The sequence below is a fragment of the Dendrobates tinctorius genome, unplaced genomic scaffold, assembly GCF_039654945.1.
Source record: "Dendrobates tinctorius isolate UK_male_01 unplaced genomic scaffold, ASM3965494v1 ptg000143l, whole genome shotgun sequence".
NCBI classification, from domain to species: Eukaryota; Metazoa; Chordata; class Amphibia; order Anura; family Dendrobatidae; genus Dendrobates; species Dendrobates tinctorius.
In genome coordinates this window covers 1,604,167-1,617,876 of record NW_027361810.1, presented here as the reverse complement: position 1 = coordinate 1,617,876, position 13,710 = coordinate 1,604,167, and the positions used below count along the sequence as shown (strand labels likewise).

General features: G+C 46.2%; 1 protein-coding gene across 2 annotated transcripts in view; it reads right to left on the bottom strand.

Moving 5' to 3' along the window:
• LOC141049143 (uncharacterized) overlaps positions 1-1,449 on the bottom strand; it is a 75,900-nt gene extending 74,451 nt beyond the window's left edge. For both annotated transcript variants that reach the window (XR_012220262.1, XM_073545298.1), the window contains exon 1: positions 992-1,449. The gene's annotated coding sequence lies outside the window, so the exon portion shown is untranslated. The remainder of the gene's footprint in view (positions 1-991) is intronic.
• Positions 1,450-13,710: the final 12,261 nt, after the last annotated feature.

The window sequence follows — 13,710 nt, the reverse complement described above, 5'->3', positions numbered from 1 at the left end:
ACCTGTATATTACTGTCCAGTCCTGTGCACCGCACTGCATCCAGCCTCAGGGGCACCGGCCAGCCATTACCGGGGCACAGACAGGACGAGCTCCGTGTATACATATATACATCACTACCATCATATAGAAGGCTGAAAACCGCCAACATTAGTGGTCAGCCTAGGCGCCTCCTGCGCAGGTGAAGCCGATCACCTGCCGGCGGCTCTGGCGACTGTGGCAGCTGCATTGTGAGGACGTAACATTAGGCATTGTTTTCATGTAACACGAGGCAGCGAGACAATGACGGCTCCAGTATCAATATCTCCTAGACAATGCCTGCAGTCATTTAAAGGGCAAGCAGTCCCGGACCGGATCACTGGCCCATTGCAGCAACACTTCACCAATTCTTCATCTGCAACATTATAACATCCTCCGAGCGGCTGCAAAGTTTTTAGGAGCAGAATAACGGAGTCATCTCTGGCCGCGAGCCCAGCTGTATCCGACTACCAGCAGCGGGACGCAGGCGACAGCTCGCTCGCAGCTCCGCTCGGGTCACGTACTGAAGAGCGTCACCGTAAATTATAACTATTGACGGGCGGTAAATTCATAATCGCTTTGTCTCCGGCACACAATAATCTCCTATGGCAAAACGAAAAACCTGATTTTTCGCATTTTTTATGATCCATTGTCACAAAAAAGACCCCTGGGAGGAAAAAAAAGACACAAAATCCTTGTTCCCAATAATGACAGCACCACACAACACCCCGGCATTAACCCTCTGTGTGCTCGGGGCAGATGTCTCCAGAGGTCACAGCTTTGGTTACCTGCCTGCGGCATTGTTAGATATCCACAAGCCTCAGGGCCCCCGGGTCACAGCGACATCCCAGCCCTGTAGAGTTGGGTTACCCCAGGGTCACCCCCAATGGCATCATCAGATTGCCACCAATGTCCCTGGGGTCCTTCTCACCATTAAATAGGGCCAGTGCGGATGTGTTCACACCCCCTGCTTACCATCCTCAGAAGAGAGGTGTGTTCCGGTCATTCTGCAGCGTGGCCCCCATCATCTCGTAGTCCGGCTGGGAATTCTGCATATTCCAGGGTGCGGGGAGCATTGTTCTGCAGATGGTGGCACCTGCTGGGGGTCTCTGTGCTGTACCTCACAGTGAGTGTGCGGCAGTGGGTGTGTAGTCGGGGTGTGGGTTGGGGTCCCTGTGTCTCCTGCGGATGTCTGTTCCTATAGGTGGGGTGCACGTCGGTGCAGGGTTCAGGTGCAGGGTGCAGGGGTGCTGCCACTACCTGGATATTGTGTGTGTCAGGCTCCCGGCCGCTTCTTTGTGTGTGGGCTCTGCAGAAGCTGGCTTTGCATTGGGAATCAGCCTGGAGCTGCCTCCTCCTCCTCCATCACTGCTCACTCCCCTCCTCCTCCTCCCTCTCTGCTCTGTCCCTATGAATCAGCTCTGCCCTCCCTCGCTCGCTCATCTTCCAGAGAGGGTCCAGCTACACTGGCAGCCCTTTTGGTTTCACTGGTGGTCATGGAAACGGGGGGGCAGGGAGCCATGGCGGGGTACCGGGGCCGTCACATGAGCTGCCATGAATGACTACCGCATCATCCCTGCAGCAAGGTCCGTGCGCACTACACAGCCCAGAAGTAAGGCCTGGGGTCATAGAGACAGGTTGGGGTCCTCGCCCATTATTAGTGATGATGATGGTAACATTCTATAACACCAACATAGTCTGCGGCGTTCTACAAGACAGAAACTTCTCAAATATTCTAAGAGAAAACCCTGGGTAGAAAAGCTAACAATCTACAGGGGAGGAGGACACGAGGCAGCAATGCTGGACCGGGGAAATATACTGTAGATACAGTGAATAAGTATTTGATACCTGCTGATTTTGCAAGTTTTCCAACCTACAGAGAATGGAGAGGTCTGTAATTTTTATCATAGGTACACATCACCTGTAAGAGACAGAATCTAAAAATAAAAACCAGAAAATCACATTGTAGGATTGTTACATAATTAATTTGCATTTTATTGCATGAAATAAGTATTTGATACAATAGAAAAACAGAACTTAATATTTGGTACAGAAAGCTTTGTTTGCAGTTACAGAGGTCAGACGTTTCCTGTGATTCTTGACCAGGTTTGCACACACCGCATCAAAGTAAATGGCTGGCCATTCTCCCCAGTCCCACAAGCTCGCTGCCTCGGGGTAATCCTGGACTCTGATCACTCCTACAAACCACATATCCGAGCCCTTTCCACTTCCTGCCCACTACAACTCAAAAATATTTCCCGGATCCGTACATTCCTCAACCAAGACTCTGCAAAAACTCTAGTGCATGCCCTCATCATCTCCCACCTTGACTACTGCAACCTCCTGCTCTGTGGCCTCCCCTCTAACACTCTTCCACCTGTCCCCCCGCTATTCCCCGGCCTCTTCTCTCTGTCAATCCCTGCACTGGCTCCCCATTACCCATAGACTTCAGTTTAAAACACTAACTAGGACATACAAAGCCATCCACAACCTGTGTCCTCCATAAATCTGTGACTTCATCTCCCGGTACTTACCTGCATGTAATCTCAGATCCTCACAAGATCTCCTTCTCTACTCCCCTCTTATCTCTTCTTCCCACAATCGCATACAAGACTTCTCCCGCACTTCCCCCCTACTCTGGAACTCTCTACCCCAACAAATTAGACTCTCACCTACCATGGAAACCTTCAAAAAGAACTTGAAGACCCAGATCTCCCAACAAGCCTACAACCTGCAGTAACCACCGATCCACCAAACCGCTGCACGACCAGCTCTGCCCTCACCTACTGTATCCTCATCCATCCCGTGTAGACTTTGAGACCTTGCGGGCACAGTCCTCTCTCCTTCTGTACCATTCTCTGACTTGTTTTGTTCAATATTACTCAATTTGTTTTAGTTATATATCCATTTTCACATGTAAAGCGCCATGGAATAAATGGCGCTATTTTAATAAATAATAATAACATTCCAGCAGGGATTTTGGCCCACTCCTCCATACAGATCTTTCAGGTTTTGGGGCTGTCATTGGGCAACATTGAGTTTCAGCTCCTCCAAAGATTTTCTATTGGGTTCAGGTCTGGACAGTGCCTAGGTCACTCCAGGACCATGAAATGCTTCTTACGGAGACACTCCTTAGTTCCTCTGGCTGTGTGTTTGGGGTCATTGTCATGCTGGAAGACCCAGCCATGACCCATCTTCAATGTTCTTACTGAGAGAAAGAGATTGTTTGCCAAACTCTCGCGATACATGACCCCATCCATCCTCCCTTCAATACGGTGCAGTCATCCTGTCACCTTCCAGGAAAAGCACCCCCAAGGTATGATGCTTCCCCCACCATGCTTCACTGTTGGAACTGTGTTCCTTGGGTTGTACTCATCCTTCATATCATTAAGCAAGAGGCACCACCAACCAAACACCACCATGAACACCAAGGAGATCTCCAAACAACACCATGAAGACCAAGGAGATCTCCAAACAACATTATGAAGACCAACAAGATCACCAAACAAGTCAGGGACAAAGCTGTTGAGAAGTACAAGTCAAGGTTGGGTTATATAAAAATCTCCCAAACTCTGGTGATCATCCAGAACACCATGAAATCCATTATCATGGAAAGAATATGTTACCACAACAAACCTGTCAAGAGAGGACATCCCCCAAAACTGTCAGCCTGGGCAAGGAGGGCATTAATCAAAAAGGCAGCCCAGACACCAAATGTAACCATGAAGGAGCTGTAGAGTTCCCATGCAGAGACTGAAATATCTGTCCATACAATCACACTAAGCTGTACACACCATAGAGGTGGCTTTTATGGAAGAGTGGGAAGAAAAAAGCCTTTACTTACACACAAAAATTGTAAGGCTCGTTTTGATTTTGCAAAAAGACATGTGGAATACTCCCCAAATGTACAGAGGAAGGGGCTGGGGTCAGATGGAACCAAAATTGAACTTTGGCTCCAAGCCAACATAGCTCATCACCCCAAGAATACCATCCATACAATGAAATATAGTGGTGGCAGGATCAGGCTGTGGGGATGTTTTTCAGCAACAGGGACAGGGAAAATAGTCCACGTTGAGGGGAAGATGGTGCAAAATACAGGGATATTCTTGAGAAAAACATGTTTCAGTCTGTCAGTGATTTGAGACTGGAACGGAGATTCACCTTTCAACAAGAAAATGACCCAAAGCATAGTGCTACAGCAACACTTGACTGGTGTACAGGGGAACATATACCGTAAATATTCTAGAGTGTCCGAGTCACAGCCCAGACCTTAATGCAATGGAAAATCTGTGCTCAGACTTGAAGATTGATGTTGACCAGAGGAGGCATCTAACCTGAAGGAGCTGGAGCAGTTTTGCCCTGAATAACGCACAAAAATCACAGTGGCGAGATGTGGAAAGCTCATAGAGACTTATCCAAAGCGACTTGTAACTGTAATTGCCACAAAAGGAGGCTCTACAAAGTACTGACTTTAGGGGGGGGTGAATAGTTATGCACACTGAAGTTTACAGTTATTTTGTCTTATTTGTTGTTTGCTTCACAATAAAAAGAAAACCAAATGTTCACAGCTGTCGGTATGTTCTTTATATGAACTGATACAAACTTTGAAAAAAAAAAAAAAAACAGTAAAATTCCAGGTTGTAAGGTAGCAAAACAAGGAAAATGCCATGGGGGCGAATACTTTTGCAAGCCACTGCACATCCAAAATCAAAAAACAAGGAGTACTTCTAACCACAAAAATCAATAAATTTTATTCCAGACTCACTAAAAACGCAACTGCAGAAATAACTGTTCAAGAACCAGATAAACAGAATGAGGCAGCGAGAAAATAAAAAAATGTTCTTACACATAGCTGGGCCAATAATGATTAAACGCACAGAACATCAAGATTACCAAAATCAAACTTAAAAATTCTCAATGTTTCAAATAGCCAGAGCCATCATCTCACTCTCCTCTCCTATTGGCCCCAACATGAGTTTTGCGTGTTGTTGTGAACGCTTCCTCTGGAAACAGTTCATAAACCCCTGAAGAAGCGTTCATAGTAACAGGCGAAACGCATGATCTTGGTTTTCAGACCATGTGACTGCATTTTGGATAAAAAAAAAAAAAAACCAGAAAAAAAACAGACATGCAAATGCAAAGGGATCCAATGTTTTCCAGACTTTAAGGTGTAATAAAGGAGATACCTCCAGCTTCCATTTTTTACAGAATGAAGGGCTGCTATGCTATTTCGTTCCTTTAACCCCTTCCTGCTGCAGCCAAACTTTATTTTTGCACTTTAATTTTTCCTCCCCTTTTTCCAAGATACAAAAATGTTTTTACTTCTCCATCAGCATAGATGAGGGCTTGTTTTCTGTGGCACGAGTTGCAGTTATGATGGTGCCTTTCATTTTACTATTGAAATGTACAAAAAAAATTCCAAATACAGTAAAATTGCAAAAACAAAATTCTGTTACTGTTTTTGTCTTTGGTTTTTATTGTGTTCATTTTGTGTCTAGAATGACCTGGTAACTCGATTCTCCAGGTCGGTCTGATCACAGTGATACCAGACTCGTAACATTTCTGTTTTATTTAGTGCTGAAAAAAAATTCTGAAATTTGTAAAAAAAAAAAAAAAAAAAACAATTAAAAAATAGATTTGTCGCCATTTTCTGTGACCTGTGACTTTTATTTCTCCATCAATGGGGCGGTGTGAGGGCTTGTTTTTTGCGTGGTGAGTTGACATATTCATTGATACCATTTTGGGATACATAGGATATTTTCCTTACTTTTTAATGCGTATTTTGCAGCAACCAAAAAACAGCGGTTCTGGCATTTACTGTATGGGTTAAACAATTTTAGATTTTGATAGATCGGACTTTTATGGGCATGGTGATACGAAAAATGTCTATTTTTGTAATGTCTTTATTTTTAATGGGGGAGAAAGGTGCGATTTAATTTTATTATTTGTAATTTATACTTTTTTTTCCCCTTTTTTCAGTCCCCTTTAGGCCTGATCGCTTGTACAATATATTACAACATAGTGTAAGATGCGTCTCGGCCTCACAGGAGTAACAATATGGCAGCCATTGGGGTCTACAGCAGTCTTCCCTTTTTCTGGCTGCCATGGCAACCCAATAGTATGGCTGTTGGGCTCCCCGGGACCCCCTTAAATGCCACTGTAAGAATAACTAGCATTTAAAGTGGTTAACAGCAGCTCTGATTGCTGTTGGTACAGGCAGATGCCGGCTGTGTAATGCAGCTCCTGAGCCAACACCATACACCCGCACCAGACATGTAGAGCAGAGATCTGGAAGGGGTTAAAAACACTGGACCAAAGGTAAATATACACCAAGGTATGGCAAGCAGAACCCCTCACATTCTATGTGAACAATGTATCCCTGTGAATATGATGGTGAACACATGGTGGAACGAGCTGCATGGTCCCATATTACTTTGTTCTCATTGTCCTGTAGAGGAATTTTCTCCAAGGTGCTAGGTTTATGTTCACACTGAAAATCTTCCTGGATTTTACGCTCCTATCTTCCATTTAACAGGACACTCAGCCCCTGAGGGTCTGCTAGAGGTAAATCTGACCACAAATCCTCCTGCAGTCCAGCGGGGTCCATTGCCTCCTTGTAAACCCCAGACACTTTTTTGTGGTTTGCCTCTTTCCAGCCGGTGACGACCATGGTGCTCCTCGGCTCCTGAGGGATCACCTCGTGTCGCAGTTCCGGGGACTCAGATGCTGCTCATTCTGATGCCCAAACACTTAGCATTTTGTATCGTTTTTCCATCCCTTCATCTATCATTTCTCTTTGGTCTTAAGGGCCTGTCACACTAAGCGATATCGCTAGAACGTCACTGGTTTTGTGACACAGCAGCGATATTGCTAGCGATATCACTATGTCTGATACTTACCTCCGACCGGCTCCCCCGCTGGTTATCAATGATCGCGCGAGAATGGCCTGAGCCGTTTCTCGTCGGCCGCTTCTTGCTGGAGCGACGCGTGGACGCGGGCGGGAGGACGTCTTCATCGCCGCGTCTGACAGGTAAGTAGCGACCCCCGACCCCTGCTATGTCGCTGGTGAGATCTTCCTGTGTGGCAGCTCACTAGCGACCACCTAGCGATGCACCAGCGATCCTGACCGCGTCATATCGTTGTCGGGATTGCTGGGGCATCGCTAAGTGTGACAGTACCTTAAGTCTTCACAAATTTCATAAGATTCAACCACTCGATGATAATGCATTTGCTTTGGCAGCAGACGGAGGTGCAGTGATCAGTTCTACGTCTGATATTATTGCAGCTTAGTCGGGTAACATTTTTAGAGGGTTGAATACTTTTGCACCACATTTTGTCCAGAATACTCCTGATGTGGTTTTCCAGACGATGCATCACATTATAGACAGACTTTCTACATGATCTATTGCCCTCGTCTTATGGCTCCTTTGCGCCATCAGTGGAGCCATTATTTTCCGGCACGCTCCCCCTGTTGTCTCGGGTAAAGCTGCTCTCCGCTCCCTTTCCTCTGATTTCTTCTTCAATTTTCCCTTTTTCTGGACAAGAGGAGACTTGCTGGTGTGTCAGGCTGGGTGCACGTCCTCCACTGACTACAACTCATTAAACCCTTCATTGAGGCTTCCTCCTCCTCGTCATCATCTTCGTAGAGTTTCTTGCAGCTGCTCCACCCTGTGAACTTTCTCCATGACTTTTCTGAGGCTCCCGGATCTTTCCTCGGAGACGATGCTATTATTGAAGTAGCGGGCGCTGCGGAGGACGTCAGATCCAGCACCACTGACAGGTCGGGTATTGGGGCAGTGAGTCGTCCTTTATTCACCGCTTTAGATCCTCATTTATGATCATGTGCAGATCCCGTGGCAGCGGATCCCCGCACCTGACAGCTGGATCAGGTTCTTAAAGTTGCCAAACACATTTACTAATTTATTCCATCTTATTGCCATAACTTTCTACATTTTCCTGTATCCGGCCATGTTTGGAGGGGGAAGGGGCAGGAAAAGTTAAAGTTTTGAATGACCCCATTCACTTTACCATGTAACACGCTAAAAAAAACAAGCAAAGTAAAATGGAAGAATAAAAAAAAGTCATAATACCATAATGTTTTTTTTGTGTTCATTGTGCAGTCGGTGCGATCAGAGACACCAAACTTATCTAGTTATTTGCTTTTCTTTAATTTTGGTAGCTTAACCCTTCCCACTATGGCAACAGATGTGCACCTCAGCGGCTCGTGGTACCGCTGCAGCCGAGCCGCTGTCCCGTCAGCACTAAGAACACAAATCACAGTACCGTCATCTCTGGAATAACTTCTGCTATGAATCTAACACGTGTGAACCCACATAGTGATCATAATTTGCCAGATGGCAACTAAAGATTATAATAAAACATAACTTTTATTGAACTAATAAGGACCATTAAAATTGCCAAGTAGGTGTGTAATCGTCACCAGATTAATGGGAAAAATTCAAAGTCCAAGATCATTTGATTAATTTCTATTTATCTAATTTCCCCAATATTATTATTCATTTGATTTGTGGGATTGGTACGGCCGCTACCTTCATCCCCATCAACTAAGTTGCTACACTCCTAGCTTGTTATTAAAATCCATTCCTATGCCTCCCCGGCATGTTTCGCCAGCTTAACTGGCTTCAACAGGGTAAGAGGCTAGACTGAATAAGCACATGGGTAACCGGGACATGATGTCCTCAAATACAGACAAACAAAATTGACGAATCAGAGCATGTAAGACATTTTACCCAATCACCGCTCATCTTAGGGAATACGCGCTCCCAATATACTGTACAGATCCCTTACAATGTTAAGGTTCATAAATAGCGTTAATAGTACTCACAAAGAGCTTCATATAATAGTCTTCACTCACACTATTCTGAGGCACGCTACCGCGTTATCTATAATGGGGTAGGAGAACAGATAGACACCTTCACTTCCGGAAGAGTTTACTATTGGTGCTCGCTGTCACCGTGCAGCAATCATCTCCTAGCAACTGCTGCCAGCGGTGATAGGACCACAAATTCCTTCGGGGGAAATCTCCCGACCCGCTGGACGCGCATGCGCTCTCTCTTCATGGACTCACAGCTCCAGAGAGGCCCATTGCGCATGTCATTTCCAGCTATGTTCACGCCTGCGCAGAGCGAGTGATTGTTCTTGATCTCTACGTTGAACTTTCCACAGATAGATCGGAGATAGAAGAACAATGCAGGTAGCTCAATATCTCTTCCAATTGATTACCATCATACTTATACCACAATCTAATCATTAAACCCTCCGATAAAAGGGGAAATATAGTCCTCATGGATAAAGGAGATTATGTCAGGATGGTCATGGACCTTTTGAATGATGATAAAATCTCTGTCATCCTTAGAACAGATCCAACAGGAAGTTATATGAAAGAACTGCTTATTGTATTGAGAGATGCAATGGAAAATAATTTTATCTCGGATGATGAACTGAAGATGTATAATCCTCAACCCACTCTAGAAACTTTTTACACCTTGCCAAAAGTCCACAAAAGTATAAGACCTATTCCAGGTAGACCCATTGTGTCTGGTAACAACTCACTGACGGAGGGAGCCAGCCAGTGCCTTGAGGAATTATTATCACCTATTGTACATACCCTACCATCATTTGTTCAGGATACAAAGAGCATGGGTCTCAAATTGAAAGATATAAATGTCTCGGATGCCTCCATCCTTACAAGTTTAGATATAGAGGCTCTCAATGGTAATATAGATCAGGAGCTAGGTATCACAGCGGTGTCACATTTTCTTTCCACGAAAGGTAGACAATTTTCGGTGCACAGTGGTTTCTTAAAGTTCACTTTTATATTTTGTACTCAAATTATTTTACATTTAACGGTACCTTTTACCATCAGGTAAGAGGTACCGCAATGGGTACACCTTGTGCACCATCTTTTGCCAATTTATTTTTGGGGTGGTGGGAGGATGCACACGTTTTCTATGAAGATCTCAGTTTCTATACAAGTCACATATTATTTTGAGGTAGATCTATAGATGACGTTTTGATTTTGTGGGATGGTGATTCGCAATTATTTAAAGATTTTGTATCCATATTGAATAATAATGAGGTGGGAAAGCATTTTATGATGGAAATTGGATACAAAGCAATTAATTTCTTGGATTTAACAATTTCTATTGACGATGGAGGGAATATTAATACAGACATATATAGAGAGCCCACGTCTACAAATAATTTCCTACATTGGGAAAGCTGGCATCCTCCGTCCTTAAAAGCTGGAATATCCTGTTGGACAATATGTAAGGGCAAGGCGCAACTGCTCTAGTGATAGGCTTTTTTGTGAAGAAATCCAAGATCTCTTTCAGAGATTCTCCACGAGGGGAAATCCAAAGAGGGTTTTGTGTAAGGCCTGTAATAGGGCCAAAATGACAAATCGAAATAGGCTATTAGATGCGGTTCCGAAAAGGATGGAGGAATCAATAGTGAGATTCATAGGGGCCAACAATGAAAAATCCACTGAAGCATTTGGTATATTATATAAGTACTGGCTGATTTTGAGAGCCGATCCAGATCTGAAGGATATAGTTGGGGGTTATCCCTCTATTACCTACCACAGAGGGAAGAACCAATATCCGTATTTAGTATTTTCTAAATTCTTTGTTTTTAACTAAGGAAAAGCTCAGTTTGAACCTGTACTAACCCAGTATGCAGGTAGTCTGGGCTGTATACCGCAGTACGCGGGTAGTCTGGGCTATATACCGCAGTACGCGGGTAGTCTGGGCTATATACCGCAGTACGTGGGTAGTCTGGGCTGTATACCGCAGTACGCGGGTATTCTGGGCTGTATACCGCAGTACGCGGGTAGTCTGGGCTATATACCGCAGCACGCGGGTTGTCTGGGCTGTATACCGCAGCACGCAGGTTGTCTGGGCTGTATACCGCAGTACGCGGGTAGTCTGGGCTATATACCGCAGTACGAGGGTAGTCTGGGCTGTATACCACAGTACGAGGGTAGTCTGGGCTATATACACCGCAGTACACTGGTAGTCTGGGCTGTATACCACAGTACGCGGGTAGTCTGGGCTGTATACCACAGTACTCAGGTAGTCTGGGCGATATACCGCAGTATGCGGGTAATCTGGGCTGTATACCACAGTACGCAGGTAGTCTGGGCTATATACCGCAGTACGAGGGTAATCTGGGCTGTATACCGCAGAACGAGGGTAATCTGGGCTATATACCGCAGTGCGTGGGTAGTCTGGGCTATATACCGCAGTACGCGGGTAATCTGGGCTGTATACCGCAGTACGCAGGTAATCTGGGCTGTATACCACAGTACGCAGGTAGTCTGGGCTATATACCGCAGTACGCAGGTAATCTGGGCTATATACCACAGTACGCAGGTAGTCTGGGCTATATACCGCAGTACACGGGTAATCTGGGCTGTATACCACAGTACGCAGGTAGTCTGGGCTATATACCGCAGAACGAGGGTAATCTGAGCTATATACCACAGTGCGTGGGTAGTCTGGGCTATATACCGCAGTACGAGGGTAATCTGGGCTATATACCACAGTGCGTGGGAAGTCTGGGCTATATACCGCAGTACGCGGGTAATCTGGGCTGTATACCACAGTACGCAGGAAGTCTAGGCTATATACCGCAGTACGCAGGTAATCTGGGCTGTATACCACAGTACGCAGGTAGTCTGGGCTATATACCGCAGTACGCAGGTAATCTGGGCTGTATACCACAGTACGCAGGTAGTCTGGGCTATATACCGCAGTACGCGGGTAATCTGGGCTATATACCGCAGAACGAGGGTAATCTGAGCTATATACCACAGTGCGTGGGTAGTCTGGGCTATATACCGCAGTACGCGGGTAGTCTGGGCTATATACCGCAGTACGCGGGTAATCTGGGCTATATACCACAGTACGCGGGTAATCTGGGCTATATACCGCAGAACGAGGGTAATCTGAGCTATGTACCACAGTGCGTGGGTAGTCTGGGCTATATATATCGCAGTGCGTGGGTAGTCTGGGCTATATACCGCAGTACGCAGGTAGCCTGGGCTATATACCGCAGTACGCGGGTAATCTGGGCTGTATACCACAGTATGCAGGTAGTCTAGGCTATATGCCACAGTAAGCAGGTAATCTGGGCTGTATACCACAGTACGCAGGTAGTCTGGGCTATATACAACAGTACAAGGGTAGTCTGGGCTATATACCGCAGTACGCGGGTAGTCTGGGCTATATACCGCAGTACGCGGGTAATCTGGGCTATATACCGCAGTACGCGGGTAATCTGGGCTATATAACGCAGTACGCGGGTAGTCTGGGCTGTATACCACTGTACGTGGGTAGTCTGGGCTGTATACCACTGTACGTGGGTAGTCTGGGCTATATACCGCAGTACGCGGGTAGTCTGGGCTATATACCGCAGTACGCGGGTAGTCTGGGCTATATACCACTGTACGCAGGTAGTCTGGGCTGTATACCGCAGAACGAGGGTAATCTGGGCTATATACCACAGTGCGTGGGTAGTCTGGGCTATATACCACAGTACGTGGGTAGTCTGGGCTATATACCGCAGTACGCGGGTAGTCTGGGCTGTATACCACTGTACGCAGGTAGTCAGGGATATATACCGCAGTACGCGGGTAATCTGGGCTGTATACCACAGTACGAAGGTAGTCTGGGCTATATACCGCAATACGCGGGTAGTCTGGGCTATATACCGCAGTACGCGGGTAGTCTGGGCTGTATACCACTGTACGTGGGTAGTCTGGGCTATATACCGCAGTACGCGGGTAGTCTGGGCTATATACCGCAGTACGCGGGTAGTCTGGGCTATATACCACTGTACGCAGGTAGTCTGGGCTGTATACCGCAGAACGAGGGTAATCTGGGCTATATACCACAGTGCGTGGGTAGTCTGGGCTATATACCACAGTACGTGGGTAGTCTGGGCTATATACCGCAGTACGCGGGTAATCTGGGCTATATACCACTGTACGCAGGTAGTCAGGGATATATACCGCAGTACGCGGGTAATCTGGGCTGTATACCACAGTACGAAGGTAGTCTGGGCTATATACCACAGTGCGTGGGTAGTCTGGGCTATATACCACAGTACGTGGGTAGTCTGGGCTATATACCGCAGTACGCGGGTAATCTGGGCTGTATACCACAGTACGAAGGTAGTCTGGGCTATATACCACAGTACGCGGGTAGTCTGGGCTATATACCGCAGTACGCGGGTAGTCTGGGCTATATACCGCAGTACGCGGGTAGTCTGGGCTGTATACCACTGTACGCAGGTAGTCAGGGATATATACCGCAGTACGAGGGTAGTCTGGGCTGTATACCGCAGAACGAGGGTAATCTGGGCTATATACCACAGTGCGTGGGTAGTCTGGGCTATATACCGCAGTACGCGGGTAGTCTGGGCTGTATACCACTGTACGCAGGTAGTCAGGGATATATACCGCAGTACGAGGGTAGTCTGGGCTGTATACCGCAGAACGAGGGTAATCTGGGCTATATACCACAGTGCGTGGGTAGTCTGGGCTGTTTACTGTATTTGAGCTGTATCTTTGCATTATTTATTGCATGATCGTTAACTTTGCTATGACTGTTCTACATGAACTGTTGAATTGTAAAGCGCTGTGGAATATATACTGCAGTAGGTCGTGAATC